The 16915-nt window shown below is 40.7% G+C and overlaps 1 protein-coding gene across 1 annotated transcript in view; it reads right to left on the bottom strand.

Moving 5' to 3' along the window:
• LOC147369766 (uncharacterized) overlaps window positions 1-5900 on the bottom strand; it is a 34397-nt gene extending 28497 nt beyond the window's left edge. The window contains exon 1 of the mRNA XM_086413716.1: window positions 5819-5900. The gene's annotated coding sequence lies outside the window, so the exon portion shown is untranslated. The remainder of the gene's footprint in view (window positions 1-5818) is intronic.
• Between the last annotated feature and the right edge of the window lie 11015 nt (window positions 5901-16915).

A 16915-nucleotide genomic window follows, 5' to 3' on the forward strand; every position in this document is an offset into this window, starting at 1 on the left:
AAATGATAAACTTATAATTGGACTACGTCACTACTAGACTTACAACCCTTCTATGGTTCTTTTAGGGGAAAAAAAAAATCTAACTCCTAACTCAGATTTACAAAGCCCTAGAAAGTGTTCTAGTTTCATTCTTTTACAAGTGGTTGACCAGTTTTACCAGCACCACTTGTTAAAGAGATTGTCTTTAATCCATTGTATATTCTTGCCTCCTTTGTCAAAGATAAGGTGTCCATAGGTGCATGGATTTATCTCTGGGCTTTCTATTTTGTTACATTGATCTATATTTCTGTCTTTGTGCCAGTACCGTACTGTCTTGATGACTGTGGCTTTGTAATAGAGCCTGAAGTCAGGCAGGTTGATTCCTCCAGTTCCATTCTTCTTTCTCAAGATTGCTTTGGCTATTCGAGGTTTTTTGTATTTCCATACAAATTGTGAAATTATTTGTTCTAGCTCTGTGAAAAATTCATGGTTAGCTTGATAGGTATTGCATTGAATCTATAGATTGCTTTGGGTAGTATACTCATTTTGACTATATTGATTTTTCCGATCCATGAACATGGAATATTTCTCCATCTATTAGTGTCCTCTTTGATTTCTTTCACCAGTGTTTTATAGTTTTCTATATATAGGTCTTTAGTTTCTTTAGGTAGATATATTCTTAAGTATTTTATTCTTTCCGTTGCGATGGTGAATGGAATTGTTTCCTTAATTTCTCTTCTATTTTCTCATTATTAGTGTATAGGAATACAAGAGATTTCTGTGTGTTGATTTTATATCCTGCAACTTTACTAGATTCATTGATTAGTTCTAGTAATTTTCAGGTGGAGTCTTTAGGGTTTTCTATGTAGAGGATCATGTCATCTGCAAACAGTGAGAGTTTTACTTCTTCTTTTCCAATTTGGATTCCTTTTATTTCTTTTTCTGCTCTGATTGCTGTGGCCAAAACTTCCAAAACTATGTGGAATAGTAATGGTGAAAGTGGGCACCCTTGTCTTGTTCCTGACTTTAGGGGAAATGCTTTCAATTTTTCACCATTGAGGATATGTTTGCTGTGGTTTTGTCATATATAGCTTTTATTATGTTGAGGTATGTTCCTTCTATTCCTGCTTTCTGAAGAGTTTTTATCATAAATGGATGTTGAATTTTGTCAAAGGCTTTCTCTGCATTTATTGAGATAATCATATGGTTTTATTTTTCAATTTGTTAATGTGGTGTATTATGTTGATTGATTTGTGGATATTGTAGAATCCTTGCATCCCTGGGGTAAAGCCCACTTGGTCATGATGTATGATCTTTTTAATATGTTGTTGGATTCTGTTTGCTAGAATTTTGTTAAGGATTTTTGCATCTATGTTCAACAGTGATATTGGCCTGTAGTTTTCTTTTTTTGTGGCATCTTTGTCAGGTTTTGGTATTAGGATGATGGTGGCGTCATAGAATGAGTTTGGAAGTTTACCTTCCTCTGCAATTTTCTGGAAGAGTTTGAGTAGGATAGGTGTTAGCTCTTCTCTAAATTTTTGGTAGAATTCAGCTGAATGGCTGCAATCCAAAAGTCTACAAGCAATAAATGCTGGAGAAGGTGTGGAGAAAAGGGAACCCTCTTACACTGTTGGTGGGAATGCAAACTAGTACAGCCACTATGGAGAACAGTGTGGAGATTCCTTAAAAAAAACTGGAAATAGAACTGCCTTATGACCCAGCAGTCCCACTCCTGGGCATACACACTGAGGAAACCAGAATTGAAAGAGACACGTGTACCCCAATGTTCATCGCAGCACTGTTTATAATAGACATGACATGGAAGCAACCTAGATGTCCATTGGCAGATGAACAGATAAGAAAGCAGTGGTACATATACACAATGGAGTATTACTCAGCCATTAAAAAGAATACATTTGAATCAGTTCTAATGAGGTAGATGAAACTGGAGCCTATTATACAGAGTGAAGTAAGCCAGAAAGAAAAACACCAATACAGTATACTAACGCATATATATGGAATTTAGAAAGATGGTAACAGTAACCCTGTATACAAGACAGCAAAAGAGACACTGATGTATAGAACAGTCTTTTTGACTCTGTGGGAGAGGGAGAGGGTGGGATGATTTGCGAGAATGGCATTTAAACATGTATAATATCATATATGAAATGAGTCGCTAGTTCAGGTTCAATGCACGATACTGGATGCTTGGGGCTCGTGCACTGGGACGACCCAGAGGGATGGTATGGGGAGGGAGGAAGGAGGAGGGTTCAAGATGGGGAACACGTGTATACCTGTGGTGGATTCATATTGATTATGGCCAAACCAATGCAATATTGTAAAGTTAAAAAATAAAAAAAATTTTAAAAAAGCCCTAGCCTCCACCAATCTCTCAGATTTCTTTTACCACTCTCTCCTTGCCCACAGGGCTCCAACAAATGGAGTTCCTTCAAATGTATCCCTACTTTAGGACCTTTTCCCTACTGGTGCTTCAGCGTAGATCCCTATTCTTTCACCCCATCATTTTCAAATTTCTTCTATTCATTCTGATCCCTGCTCAAATCTCACCTTTTCAGACACTCTCTTGGTCCCTCTATCTAAAGTAGCCACGAGTCACTGCCTTTTTTTCAGTTCTCTGCATTTATTTACCTTGTTTCCTATTATGTATTTGTGTGTGTGAGAGAGAGAGAGAAAGAGAAATCCACCTCTCCTCCCTCTTTTACAGTAATATCCAATAGAACTTTCTGTGATGCTGGAGCTCTATGGGTGTTGTGCAAGCATTTGTAATGTGCCATTACAATCAAAGAATTATTTTTTTTCCATTTAACTTGATTTATATATAAGTTTAAATAGCCAAACATGGATACTGTGTTGGATGGTGCTCGACATAGACTATAAATAAAACCCTTCAAGGTAGGCCTCCCCCTTTCATTCTCTATCCCTGAAAACTTGTTAGGGATTTGATGGGTATTGACTGAATAAAGTATGAAAGCACAAAGGCACAGAGAGAGACTGTTCATTGACTGAGGAACTGGGATTTTGGATGGGGGGAAGTCTCTTCAAAATGTGACATATGAGCTTCACAACTGGAGAATGGGAAATAGGCAAAGGGTGTTTTAAGTGGGAGAAAAGATGAGTAAGAGCCAAGACAGGGACATAGAATTAAGGCTCTGTGATGTGCAGTAAGTGTACGATTTCATAGGACTGAATTTTCGGACAAGCTGTCTCCCACGGGAGCCCTCACTATGTCCTCAAGGCTCCCAGACAGCAAAATAGATTTTTTCAATTTGAGCTATTCTACAGTTGCTACTCTAGAATCAACTTTGTGACCCCTTGAAGATACATCCCAGTTGAGGGATAATGCTCAGGAAGCAAACATGACTTTCCAGCTGCTTACTCCACAGGAAATGAAGCCCCAGTGCAGGCACAGAGAATGAGAGGATCAGACTCACCTTTGAGAAGGAATGCAGGGGCCACTATGGTGAGAAGCATGAGGACCTGTCAGGAAGCTACTGCAATATTTCTATCTGGGGGTGCTTCAGTCTGAAGAAGGCCTTGGTTGGAAGAGGCCCAAGTCTTAGAGCTTCTTCGACCTACTTGAACACAAGCTCCCACCTGTTGCTGGGCCTTCACATATGCTGTGTCCTAAAATACTTGCTGAAAATCAACCCGTCCATAAAACCAAGAGGTATGATTATATGTCTTTAACAGAAGAGAGGAGGGAGAGCACCTCAGGCCCTGGTTGTTTCAACACAGGACCATCAGGACTTCTTGTAGAGTGTGGAGTAACAGCCTAAAGATGACTCCAAGCGATGTGGCCTGAGCAACTGGAAAGACTGGAGGTGCCACCAACTGAGACAGGGGTAGCTGTGTGTAACAGTTTGGGAGGAAATATTGTGGACTTCAGACATGTTGAGTTTCAGATTTCTCAGACACCCAAGTGAAAACTCTTCAGGAGAGGGGATCTGGAATGAAAATACTTATTTCAGAGACATCAGCCTAGAAATGGGATTTTAAAGCCATGAACCAGAATTGATGCTCAGGGGATGTCCTTGGTTTATAGACTAGGCCCTGGGGCCTTGAGCAAAAGTAGGAGGTGGAAGAGGCATATCACACACATAGAAACAAGCCAATGAAGCAGGAGGAAAGGTAAAAAGTAAATGGGATCCTACTGCAGCCAAGTGAAGCAAATGCATTAACAAAGAGGCAGTGATCATGAATCAAATGCCACAAAGGCAAGGAATGAGACTTTCCTATAGGACAGAGCAACCTGGAGATCATTAATGACCTTAATAAAACAGTTTCAGTAAAGAATAGTTGAATGACTGTTCACTTTCCCAATCTATGTTACATCTCAAGAAAAAGGGTTTACAAGGAACGGGAAAATCAAGAGAATTAAAAATTGAGGTCAGGGAACTCTTTCAAGGAATTTTGTGACAAAAAATAAAAGGAAGGGGGAGTTTGGAAGTAGGGTTAAGAGACAGATGATGAAAATATCAGCATGCTTGTACTATCTGGAGATGACTGAGTGGAAGAATTGATTTGGGCAAGGAAAAAATACATGGAGCAATAGAGGGACAGAATTCACTGTCCAATTAGGGGATTCTACTGAGACATGACTGGGATAACACATCTTCGAGAGCAAATGGACGAGGGACTCGAACATGACCATTTGGAAATGCTGAGGTGCCACTGGAAACCAAGGGGTCATGAAAGCAAAGCCCAGGAGGCCAATGCTCTCCAGCTATCTGCAGTTGCCAACTATGAGGAAGAACACACATCAGAGGATAGCTATTTTTGAAATCTTCTCCAGTATTTTAATAATCCCATCAATTATCTTCCCCCTCTTAAAGCATTCAGGTGTTTCCTAAGACCAAAGTTGAAACTCTAAAATCTGCCCAGAAGAGACTTCCCAAGCTAGCCACACCCTTCCTTCTATCCCAAGCCTAACAAAACTCCAAGCCAAAACTTGTACTTGCTAATCTTTGCAAGATCAATTTCTAACACATACACAAATACTATCAAACCTGTAATAGTCAGAAGCAAATATCAGGCTCCTTCTTTACATTTTACCAATATTTTAACTTTACAGACATTAACCACAGACATTGATGAACAAAATTGTTCACAGAGATACACATACTCCTATTCCCATTTCCTTGATACTTTATAACACCCGTCTGACAGATAAGGAGAGACTCGCCAAAGGCATGTATTGACTCTAAGTCACACAGCTTTTGTTTGTTTGTTCCCCTTGCATGCCTTGTGGGATTTTCATTTCCCAATCACAGATAGGATCCACACCCCCTGCAGTGGAAGCTCTGAGTCCTACCACTGACCTATCATGGAATTTCCCACACAGCTTTGAAGTGAGCTTCAATGAGTATTCCTTCCTCAAAAGGTACCACACAATTGTACTCAGGTTTCTTTTCCCTCTCTTTCCCTCACTGATGTTGCCCAGGAAAAGCTTAAACAATTCCAATGTGTAAGTCCATGATTCTATTTAGATGAGGACTCCTCTCTCAAGACATACAAATCCATTTTATATGAGTGACACAATTTCTATTGGTCCATTCATCATTGTATTAAGATTCCATATTTTACTGAGAAAGTTCAAGCAGCAATGTTCCAGTTTTCTCTTCAGCATAAGAAAGGATTGTATTTACAGGTGGATGTAAGTACATCCATCGATGTACTTGGATTTGATCTGTGATTGGGAAATCCCACAAGCCATGCAGGGGGGACCAAAAAAACAAACAAAAGCTGTGTAACTTAGAGACAATACATCCCTTTGCTGAGCTGAAGAGAAGTACAGTGCTTTCCAGAGGATTGTACTTACAGCTGAGTCAGGAGGTGGTTTTCCAGCTTCTCTGGTGGTCTGTCACTGATTCTGTCTAGTCCTTATCTCTTTGCCACACCTTTCCAGAGAATGTTGGGAGGTATCTTTAGAAGTTAAACTTCTCTAGTCTGCCAGTCTTTTTGCTGGATTTGATCCAGTTACTAAATAGATTACCAGGAGATTTTAGTGAGCTGGAATAGAATTTGTTCTCTCCTAGACTGTTTTTACTTTTTAATTGAAGTAGAGTGGACATACAATAATATAGAAGTTACAGGTCGGACACAACTGAAGCGACTTAGCAGCAGCACAGGTGTATAATGTAGTGATTCACAATTTTCAAAGGTTATGCTCCATTTTCATCTATTATAAAGTATTGTCTGTTGTACAATATGTGTTGTACAGTATATCCTTGTAGCTTATTTTATACCTAGTGGTTAATACCACTTGACCCCCTACTGTCGTTTCCTCTCCCTATTCCCTCTCCCACTGGTAATCACTAGCTTGTTCTCTATATTTGTGAGTCTGCTTCCTCTTCAGTTAAATTGACTAGTCTGTTTTATTTTTTAGATTCCACATATAAGTGATTTCAGTAATACAGTATGGGTCTTTCTCTGACTTATTTCACTAAGCATGCTGCTGTTGCTGCTGCTAAGTCGCTTCAGTCGTGTCCGACTCTGTGCGACCCCATAGATGGCAGCCCACCAGGCTCCCCCATCCCTTGGATTCTCCAGGCAAGAACACTGGAGGGGGTTGCCATTTCCTTCTCCAATGCATGAAAGTGAAAAGTGAAAGTGAAGTCTCTCAGTCGTGTCCGACTCTTGGCGACCCCATGGACTGCAGCCTACCAGGCTCCTCCGTCCATGCGATTTTCTAGGCAAAAGTACTGGAGTGGGGTGCCATTGCCTTCATAATACCCTCCAAATACACCCAAGCTGTTACAAATGGCAACACTGCATGTGTATATATATACACTGTAACTTGTTTATCCATTCATGTTTATGGACAATTAGGTTACTTTCCTATCTTGGCAACTGTAAATAAGGCTGCTATGAATATTGGAGTGCATATATCTTTTTGAATTATTGCTTTTTTGGTGGGGATATATAACCAGGAGTGGAATTGCTGAGTCATACCATAGTCCCATTCTTAGTTTTCTTATAAACCTCTGCCTGCACTAAATCAAATTCCCACCAACAGTGTACAAGGGTTCTCTTTTCCCCATATCCTTGCCAACATTTGGTTTTGTGTTCTTTTTTATGAAAGCCATTCTGACAGCTGTGAGGTGATACCTCATTGTGGTTTTGACGTTTTCGTTTGCATTTCCCTGAAGAGAAGCAATGTCAAACATGTGCCTATTGGCCATCTGCATGACCCCTTTAGAAAAATGTCTACTCATGTCTTCTGTCCATCTTGTAACATGGTTGTTTTTTTGACGTTGAGTTATATGAACTGTTTATGTATTTTGGATATCAGCCCTTTATTAGTCATATCATTTACAAATAATTTCTACCTCTCATTATGTTGCCTTTTTGTTTTGTGATGGTTTCCTTTGTTGTGCAAAAGCTTTTAAGTTTAATTAGTTCCCATTTATTTTTGTTTTTATTTCTCTTGCTTTAAAAGAAGCAGATGTGAGAAAACATAGCTACTTTTTTTTTAATGCACAGGTTTTCTAATTCAACATGTATTCTCTTGCTTGCTGACTACAGCATGGGAAGACCCAACCTCCAGACCCTCTGGTCACTGCATCCTGCTGCCAACGAGGCCATTGGGTGTGACCAGAGACCTCAACAATCCCAGCTGCCTGAGCAAAGTCAGCAGGAGTCCATTGTTCCCCTAGAAAATGAGCAATGGCCCCCAGATATCCCGTTGCTGCAAGAGGCCAGCATGCTGTTGGGGAGCCAGACTGAAGCCTCTGAAAGGTTGGTGGCAGGTCAGGGAGTGGGGAGGAGGGTGATCATGACTGCCCCTGGGACCTCTACAGCTGAGAGCTCAGCCTGAGGCAGGGTGTGGGGGATGGTGGGCATGGTGAGGGAGAATAAATGAGATAAACTTACACTCATGACCAGGAGCTCCAGACCCCAATATCTCTCAGAGGCACAGCCCAGAGGATAGAACAGGAAGTCACTTGGGCCCTGGGTGGAGCCATCCTGCAACCCCTCCATAGGATGGACCCAGGGCCTCTCTCTGGATGAGGTCGATGTGTCACTCCAACCTCAGCCATGGACAGCATGTGGTGAATCAAGAGGATGGTGGTTGTGGGTGTGTAGTGGTGAGCGTAGGGGTGCTGAAACATAGCAGGTGGTGGGTGATGGCCCAGACAGACTTTAGCTCATCATGACTGAGCCCTGGACATTCACTCTTCCCACCTGGGCCACCAGCCAGGCCCCGTCCTCAGACTTTGCCCAGGAAGCCAGGCACAGCTGAACACTCCCAGCCCCTGGGACTAGTCCTGGCCTTGGAAACCTGGTCTCTATCTTCCAGAGGGTCTGGCCTCACTTCCATGGCCTTAGCAGTCACCTTATTGCCCCAAGAAGGACCCTGGTCACACCTGGGTTCCCCAACCCCATAGCAAGCAATTCTGGGCATGGAGGGCTCAGGCATCATCTCATTCACACCAATTAAGAACTGGGACCCTGGCAGGCTCCAAGGGGGTTAGGGCCAAGGGGACCAGAACTGGACACATGGCCCCTAGCACAGGGCACCTGGCACAGTTGGGACCAGGCCTCTTCTACAGATCTCCCCGCTCTGGCTGCTAAATAAGGGCCAGCCCCAAATTCACTCAAGTCCCCATGGTCAGAAGGTCATAGGCCCATGACTCAGCTACTCAGGGGTACGGTGTGTACTACTCGCTCCAGCTTGCTCCAAAGCAGCTGCCACCAGGTCTGCTTATCCTTCTCCAGGGCTGTGTTGGGGTCTCCCCCTTGGTGATGTAAGAGTAGATCTCATGCAGGACACTCATGCTATTGAATTGACTCAGGTCCAACGTGAGATATGCACTTGTGTGGTAGCTGATGGCAGGCCATCTTGGTGATGTAGGCATAGTAAATCTCCACCTAGGTCTTATAGCTGAGGATGTCCTTGGTGTAGAGCAGCTTCTGGGAGGAAAAGTCCTTGTCCAGCGTGTGCTCAGATGTGGAGCAGGAGTCCATGAAGGCCTAGGCCACCACTGACAGCCAGGCGTGAGCGCTGCTGCTCTTGTAGATGTTGAATAGGACCTGTCAGTTCTTGATCATGTTCAACCAGGAGCACAGGAGCAGGCAGTTTTTCTTCCAGGTGTGATGCATATCTGCATCATGTACCTGGTGCCGATCGGCCTGCTCATCCAGGAAATCAAACATGTACTCGATGGCCAGCAGCAGGGCTGAGCCCCAGTGATGCTGAAGATGGTTTGGAAGAGGGCGTCCATGAACTTCTGTAGCATGCCCTTGATGGCCAGAAGCTGCATCAGGAACTTCTCATAGACTGTCTTGCTGCCTCAGTCACCACTCAGCTGTTCTAGGTGATCATGGTTCTTGAACAGGAACTCTGCTACTTTTTATATCAAAGAGTGCTCTGCCCATGTTTTCCTCTGGCAGTTCTATGGTTTCTGGTCTATTTATATCTTTAACTCATTTTATTTTTGTATGTGATATTGAGTGCCTGAGTGAAAGTCGCTCAGTCGTGTCCGACTCTTTGTGATCCCATAGACTATACAGTCCATGGAATTCTCCAAGCCAGAATACTGGAGTGGGTAGAATCTCCCTTCTCTAGGGGATCTTCCCAACCCAGGGATCGAACCCAGGTCTCCCGCATTGCAGGTGGATTCTTTACCTGCTGAGCTATCATTCTTCTACTTGTAGCTTTCCAGTTTTCCCAGCACCACTTTTTGAAGACTGTCTTTTCTCCATTGTCTATTCTTGCCTCTTTTGTCATTGATTAATTGACCAAAAGTATATGATTCTGAATTCTCCATCCTCTTCCATTGATCTGTGTGTCTGTTGAGCCAGTACCATAATGTTTTGATTACCATAGCATTGTAATATAGTCTAAAGTTGGGGAGTGTGAATTCCTCACCTTTGTTCTCTTTCTCAATATTGTTTTGGCCTTTTGGGTCTTTTGTATTTCCACATAAATTTTAAAGTTGTTCCTAGTTCTTTGAAAGATACTATTGGTATTTTGGTAGGGATTGTATTGAATCAATAAATTGCCTTGGGTAATTTTAACAATATTAATTATTGTTAAATATTAATAAAGTGTTTTCAGTAATAATAATTTATTAATATAAAATTTGATATATAATACATACAACATTATATGTAATTATATAATATATAAAATATATGAATATTTATATATTTATATAAATTTTAAAATGTAAATTTATAGATATATTAGTAAATATTAAATTTAATATTTAACAATATTAATTATTTTAACAATCATTTTAACAATATTAATTCTTCCAATCCAAGAACATGGCATAATTTTTCATCTGTATTATCTTCAGTAGTTTTCCAAGTACAGGTCTCTCACCTCCTTAGGCAGTTTTATTCTGGTGCCAGGGTCCAGCCCCGGTGGATCCAGGGAATTCGAAGCGGGGACGGCGTTGGCGAGGATCAGGAAACAATTGTTTAATTAAACGTTAATTAAGGATATAAAAAGTGGTTAAATAAGGATAGCTCAGTGAGAAAATTTAGTGAAGAAAAGAGGCTGAATAATTCAGCCAGAAGGTGAGAGAAAAAATGACATGGGGAGACCAAGCTTTGGTGAACAAGGCCTGCACTTTATTTTCCAAAGTAGTTTTTATACCTTAAGTTATGCATAGAGGATAATGGGGGGAGGGGTAGAGTTATGCAGTAAGCCAGGCTTTCTTCCTGCAAACTTATCATATGCAAAAGTTTAGGTGATTTGCATCATCTTCTGGCCCAGAGGCCTGTTAACATTTTAAGACCCTTTCTTCAGAAAACTTATTTTTCTCTAAAGGTGATTTCTCAGGTGCCACCCTCCAAAAGCATTAAAGTTGCATTCCTATAGGGCAAAGGTGTGGTGGGCTATAACAAGAAAAAGAATTAACTCAAGGGTCCAAGGTTACAAACATTACAGCTACTACTTCCACCAATTATATTAATCAATACACTGCCAGGGACACAGCAGGTAAGGGATATGGAGACTTAGCAGCAAACATTGGCCCAACAAGTAAAAAACCCTTCACCAATACAATTTCTAATCAATCTTTTAACTGCTCAAAGGAATCTGTATTTAGACAGTTTAGAACATCTCATGCCTCTCACAGTTGGGAGGCTCTGAGCAATCACATGTGGCCGGAAAAACCCATTCAGGCAGGCTAGAGGACTTCCAAAGGAGTTTGTAGGTTGAAACACTATCACACCCAGGAACTTTATTAACTGGAGCTGTAAGTTAACTCTTTTTTTCAGAGAGAGGTAGTGGGGGACAGCCCCCCATAAAGTCAGAGGTGTAGGTGAGAGCAAAAAGCAGAAAGTAGGGAGACTCTGGTTTTGGGGGTAGATGCTCAAGAATTTCCAGGGGGACTCCTGAGGCTCGATCCAGCCTTTGCTTATGCCGAGCCTCCTTCCTTATGACCTTTGCCACAGGTGGAGCTCCTCAGGCCAGCTCCCGGCATTCTGGGAAATTTATTCTTTTTGAGGTAGGCTGTTTTTAAAAGATTCAGTACAGGTCTTGATTTAGGGTCAGACTTTAGGCCTGAAAAGTCATATGAATTTTGATACTGTTTATACAAGAAGGGACTTTAACTACCTGGGGCCAAACCTCCTGATTTCTATGTGAATAAACTGAGGACCAGAGAGAAATAGATGAGAGGACCCACAGAAGTCACTTGGGACCAATGCAGAAGTGAAAGCCAGGTTCACCTACCCCTATTCCACTGTTCCACTTCCTCAAGAAAGAGTATTTCACCAATGTTTTTTGTTATTGTTCTTCGCAACACTCAGCTTGTGGGATCTTAGTTCCCCAACCAGGGATATAAACACACAGCCTCTGTAATCAAAGCTCAGAGTCCTAACCAGTGGACTGCCAGGGAATTCCCATTTATTTCACCAAATATTCATCAAGCATCCCATACTAAGCAATGGAACATTTTAGTAGATAAAGCAAACCCACAATCTCCACCCTTGAAAGTTTAGGAAAACAAGCCACCACTTTCAGTATGAAGGAAGTCATCATAGGAAACAAGTTTATGGTTACCAAAGGAGAAGGTGGTAGAAAAAGTAGGAGTATACAGAAAACTAAGATCATGGCATCTGGTCCCATCACTTCATGGCAAATAGATGGGGAAACAGTGGAAACAGTGTCAGACTTTATTTTTCTGGGCTCCAAAATCACTGCAGATGGGTGATTGCAGCCATGAAATTAAAAGACACTTATTCCTTGGAAGGAAAGTTATGACCAACCTAGATAGCATATTCAAAAGCAGAGACATTACTTTGCCAACAAAGGTTCATCTAGTCAAGGCTATGGTTTTTCCTGTGGTCATGTATGGATGTGAGAGTTGGACTGTGAAGAAAGCTGAGTGCTGAAGAATTGATGCTTTTGAACTGTGGTGTTGGAGAAGACTCTTGAGAGTCCCTTGGACTGCAAGGAGATCCAACCAGTCCATTCTAAGGGAGATCAGTCCTGGGTGTTCATTGGAAGGAATGATCCTAAAGCTGAAACTCCAGTACTTTGACCACCTCATGTGAAGAGTTGACTCATTGGAAAAGACTCTGATGCTGGGAGGAATTGGAGTCAGGAGGAGAAGGGGATGACAGAGGATGAGATGGCTGGATGGCATGACCGACTCGATGGACATGAGTCTGAGTGAACTTTGGGAGTTGGTGATGGACAGGGAGGCCTGGTGTGCTGCAATTTATGGGGTCGAAAAGAGTCAGACACGGATGAGCGACTGAACTGATTCAGTTCAACTGATACATAAACTAGATCAGCAACAAAGATTTACTGTATAGCATAGGAAACTGGTGACTCAGATGGTAAAGAATTTGCCTGTAAGGAAGAGAGCCAGGGCAGATCCCTGTGTTGGGAAGATTCCTTGGAAAAGGGAATGGCTACCCACTCTCAGTATTCTTCCCATGGACAGAAGAGCCTGTCAGCCTACAGTCCATGGAGCTTCAAAGAGGCAGACAAGACTCAGTGACTTACATTTCACACTATAGGGAACTATATTCATTATCTTGCAATAAACTATAATGGAAAAATAATCAGAAATACATCCACATACACACATATGTGAATCACTTTGTTATAAACCTAAAACTAACATAATACTGTAAATCAACTGTACTTCAATTTAAAATAAAGGAGTCTAGTTACACTGTGCCCCTATATAATTTATATACCTCTCTCACATATAATACCACGTCCATTAATGTTCCAGGTTTTGAAGCTGTGAGTGAGACGATGTCAGAAAATGGAATGTGAGCTAAGTGAGCTCCTGTTCACACAGCTAGAGGGCACTGCCTAGTGTAAAACAGAACATCTCCCCAAATTATGAGATGATGGGTCCTTTTTCTTCCTCCCCAAAACCAAAACAATGTTTTCTACTTAAAAACAGTGACATCAGAGATTTATTTGGGGATGAAAACTTTTACTTTTAGCTATGTGCCTTGCTGCATTGTCACATGATTGTAAGTCATTTCCTCTGAATCCATTTTAGGGAAGATGATTGGATCGGAAAAAAAAAAAAAAAGCATGATAGCACTTGGCTTTCATCAGATAAGGTTAAGGGAATCTTCTGAAGGACTCAGTACTCTTCCAAACCAAGCCCACTGCAAGACTTGGGCACCAGTTGAACTCCTGTGCTAGTAGAAGTTATTCAAAATGTATGCTGAGCTTTGTCAAAAGTTTTGTCAAGGCACTGCATTTGTAGTGAGCATTGGGACTTACCACACTGACATCAGAACCCTCTGTTAACTAGCTATGTTGCTAAAGAATGTTGACATTTTAAAATGTTAAAACTTCAAACATCAAAAATCAAAAATGAATTATATCGAGTAAAAGGAATACTATTAAAATAAATTGCTTTCTAAAATGACTGCCTTGAGAAAAAATATACATTTAGTAATACACTGAATGGTATATTTCTTTAAAAATATACTACTGTTCTATTGTCATGAGAGTTCAAATACAATCACATCCTTTGACACAACAATTCCATGTCCACAATCATAGATGTTGGAAGTATACAAATGCACATAGGTTTTTGTATATTTGAAATGGGAAAAAAAAACTAAACATCTATGTGTGGGGAAATGATTTAATAGATTAAGCACATTTGTTATACGTAATACTATATAGCTGTCTAAGTAAATGTTGTTGCCCCATTCTCACAGGGAATGATGAGCTTCTGTAAGTAGTGGAAAAAATTAGGTTACTCTGTGTGTGTGTGTGTGTGTGTGTGTGTGTGTGAAAAAGAGAGAGAGAAAACAAGAGAATAGCCCAGAACTTTGCTAAATCTAGAGCCACTAGCCACATGTGGCTATTGAGCACTTAAAAAGTGACTAGTCAGAATGGAGATGTCCTCTAAATGGAAAATACTCACTGAACTGTAAAGACATATAATGAAGGAAAAAAGCAAAATAACAACAATAAGAAAAAACAAAAAAACAAAAACAAAAACACTGCATTTCTACTGGACACTGCTGACCTAGAACTGTTCCTGGGGATTGGGACTGGGGAAAATTTTTGATGAAGAGGACAGGGAATAGGGATTTCCACTTTTAATTACTTTTCAGAAAGCACTTAATTTAAAATTTTAAAAATCAGAGTAAGAATCCAGGCAAAATTTATCGTTTAGTTAATATTATGTGTCAGTCTTAATTTCTTAGTTTTCACAAATGGTACCATGGTTATGTAAGCTGTTAACCAAAACGAAACCAAAAAAATCTGCTGAATACAGGAACTCTGTACTATCACTGCAATTTTTCTGAAAATCTCAAATTATTTCAAAATAAAAACCTGAAAAAAACAACAATGAGGGAAACAAGCACTCTAACAAGATGTATCTTCTGCTTAGAGATTCTTACTTGGAGTCTCAAAGTACTTACTGTAAAGTAACTCACCTACCCACAGTTCCTTGTAAACACGTTTGCTTGAAACAAGGCAGCTAGGATTACTAAATATCATATTCCTTAGCTCCCACCTGAAATTCCATCAATTCAGAAAACTCCCTTCTCCCTTGGTGATTAGAAGCTGCCTGGCTGCTGCTTAGGTACCAGGGATTTTTGCTGGAATAGGAGGCTTGCTCAGAGAAGAGGAAAGCTTCCACCTCTCCAAGGACTTCACTGAGGCCTGGGCAGCTAGAAGTTTTCAAAGCCCCTTCACTTGCTCCTTGCTCCCTCATTGGCTCCTTGCTTCAGCCCTCAGACTAAACCAACACTAAGGTCAAGAGGTTTTTGCTAAGATCTCATTGTGAACTTTGAGATTAAAAAAATGAATCAAAAATCAATATTATAACAACCTTCACCTATATTTGTGCAGGTATTACTACTTACTTAAAGGTTTCCAGAACAAGAACTAAACTCAGCATGCAAATGAGTAGGAATGGCAGGTAAAACTGGATAACAAAATTTAAAACAGATTTGATATAGATATATAGATACATGGTTATTTCAGAACTGGCCAAATGAAGATAATTTTAAACACTGCATTGGAGTGTAAAATACTTTCATTTTACATGAAGTAGGTTTAAAAGGCATGAAATATAGAAATTACAAAGGACAACGTGTCAGATTGTCATAAGGCATGTTGTTAAGTATAGACTATAAAGCTGCAACAAAATATTTTCCAAAGGTGACCCACCGACAAAACAAGTATGTTAAAAATAATGTGGGTATTTAAACAGACATTCTACCACCACAACCACACCTGCAGAGTTTAAATAATTTTTTAAACATCACTACTTTCTCTGGAAAAAGAGTCACACCATAAGCAGAAGGAGCTTGACTAAGAATTACGAAAGAAAACTGCTACTATGTAAATGAGTGACCTTTATAATTACAGGCAATACAACTGAAAAAAAAATGTAGAGGATCTAGAATCTTGAAAGTCACATTTCTGATGCATTCTCTACTGCACAGCTTTTCCACTGAAAACTGGTTAAAATCTGAGCTCCCCTTAAGCTTGAGAACTCTACAAACAAGTGTCCCAGCTGCCCCTCTCCTTTTCCCCTTGCCTGCTGAGTTCCAGAAAAGAATAATGAAAATCTTTAAAATTACAGATCTAGGGCATCTCTACTTACCTCTGGAAAGACTTTCTCAGTAGAAATCTGGAGACAAAATTAATTTGTATTCAGTTCAAAAAAACTTATGTGAAAATTAAATTTAAATGGAAATAAGCATAAGGGGATGTTCCCAAATAAATGAATGACTAGTCAAACTGCTTGGAATTTCTGCCTTGGGAATTCTAACACTAAAAGTGATAGGCAGATAAAACATGGCAAGATTTTAAATTTTCAGTCTGAAATGATAAGGGAGCCTCTACGGGCCCTGTGGGTGTCTATGGCAGAGATCTAGGAGAAAAATTTCTAAAGCACTTCTAAGAGAAAAACCACACATTCACTCTTCCTATGTTGTTTTTAATTAAGTAACCACTTGTCATCACCCAGACCCTTTGGGGGTTCCTTGATAGTTTGTTATCTTTCTGCCATCTTCCTCATTACAAATCACTGATACAGAGTTGATCCTACCCTGAAAACCAGGGTCCGAATCCCTGCTGGAACCACTCTTGACACATCCAGAGTGATGCTGCACACTACGCTGGCTGTGACCTGAGCTTATCCAAAGTCTTCATTTCTTTCTGTGAGGAGGAGGGTGGACAGGAAAGCGTTGTGATCATACTTAAATCAATTTCTTTATTACAAAAAAATGGAGAAAATGATTCAAACAGTTATGCTGCTAAGTCGCTTCAGTCGTGTCCGCCTCTGTGCCACCCCATAGACAGCAGCCCACTAGGCTCCTCTGTCCCTGGGATTCTCCAGGCAAGAATACTGGAGTGGGTTGCCATTTCCTTCTCCAATGCATGAAAGTGAAAAGTGAAAGTGAAGTTGCTCAGTCATCTCCAACTCTTAGCGACCCCATGGACTAGAGC

The sequence above is a fragment of the Bos grunniens genome, chromosome 7 (assembly GCF_055505025.1).
Source record: "Bos grunniens cultivar Pamir isolate PY7600 chromosome 7, Bosgru_T2T1.0, whole genome shotgun sequence".
Lineage (NCBI taxonomy): Eukaryota > Metazoa > Chordata > Mammalia > Artiodactyla > Bovidae > Bos > Bos grunniens.